The sequence below is a fragment of the Thalassophryne amazonica genome, chromosome 16, assembly GCF_902500255.1.
Source record: "Thalassophryne amazonica chromosome 16, fThaAma1.1, whole genome shotgun sequence".
Lineage (NCBI taxonomy): Eukaryota > Metazoa > Chordata > Actinopteri > Batrachoidiformes > Batrachoididae > Thalassophryne > Thalassophryne amazonica.
In genome coordinates this window covers 1,272,138-1,273,525 of record NC_047118.1, presented here as the reverse complement: position 1 = coordinate 1,273,525, position 1,388 = coordinate 1,272,138, and positions in this window count along the sequence as shown.

The window sequence follows — 1,388 nt, the reverse complement described above, 5'->3', positions numbered from 1 at the left end:
ATGTATGTAGGGAAGTCCTTAATAAAAAGAGCGGGAGCGCAGGCCAGACTTTAGTGTAGCTTTGGTGTACAGCCTGACTGCACTCCGCGCGTAAAATTTGACTTTCTGTCTCACTGGTGGTTCTTGACTCTGTTTGTCTTATCAAGGTTTTAAGAATGTTTGGAGGAGAAAATACCCAACAAAAAGCTAAAATAAAAGTAGTGTTACACTGCAGTACCCATTAGTTATATATATATACTCAACAAAAATATAAACACAACACTTTTGGTTTTGCTCCCATTTTGTATGAGATGAACTCAAAGATCTAAAACTTTTTCCACATACACAATATCACCATTTCCCTCAAATATTGTTCACAAACCAGTCTAAATCTGTGATAGTGAGCACTTCTCCTTTGCTGAGATAATCCATCCCACCTCACAGGTGTGCCATACCAAGATGCTGATTAGACACCATGATTAGTGCACAGGTGTGCCTTAGACTGCCCACAATAAAAGGCCACTCTGAAAGGTGCAGTTTTGTTTTATTGGGGGGGGGATACCAGTCAGTATCTGGTGTGACCACCATTTGCCTCATGCAGTGCAACACATCTCCTTCGCATAGAGTTGATCAGGTTGTCAATTGTGGCCTGTGGAATGTTGGTCCACTCCTCTTCAATGGCTGTGCGAAGTTGCTGGATATTGGCAGGAACTGGTACACGCTGTCGTATACGCCGGTCCAGAGCATCCCAAACATGCTCAATGGGTGACATGTCCGGTGAGTATGCCGGCCATGCAAGAACTGGGACATTTTCAGCTTCCAAGAATTGTGTACAGATCCTTGCAACATGGGGCCGTGCATTATCCTGCTGCAACATGAGGTGATGTTCTTGGATGTATGGCACAACAATGGGCCTCAGGATCTCGTCACGGTATCTCTGTGCATTCAAAATGCCATCAATAAAATGCACCTGTGTTCTTCGTCCATAACAGACGCCTGCCCATACCATAACCCCACCGCCACCATGGGCCACTCGATCCACAACACTGACATCAGAAAACCGCTCACCCACACGACGCCACACACGCTGTCTGCCATCTGCCCTGGACAGTGTGAACCGGGATTCATCCGTGAAGAGAACACCTCTCCAAACACCAGCGAATGTGAGCATTTGCCCACTCGAGTCGGTTACGACGACGAACTGGAGTCAGGTCGAGACCCCGATGAGGACGACGAGCATGCAGATGAGCTTCCCTGAGACGGTTTCTGACAGTTTGTTCAGAAATTCTTTGGTTATGCAAACCGATTGTTCCAGCAGCTGTCCGAGTGGCTGGTCTCAGACGATCTTGGAGGTGAACATGCTGGATGTGGAGGTCCTGGGCTGGTGTGGTTACACGTGGTCTGCGGTT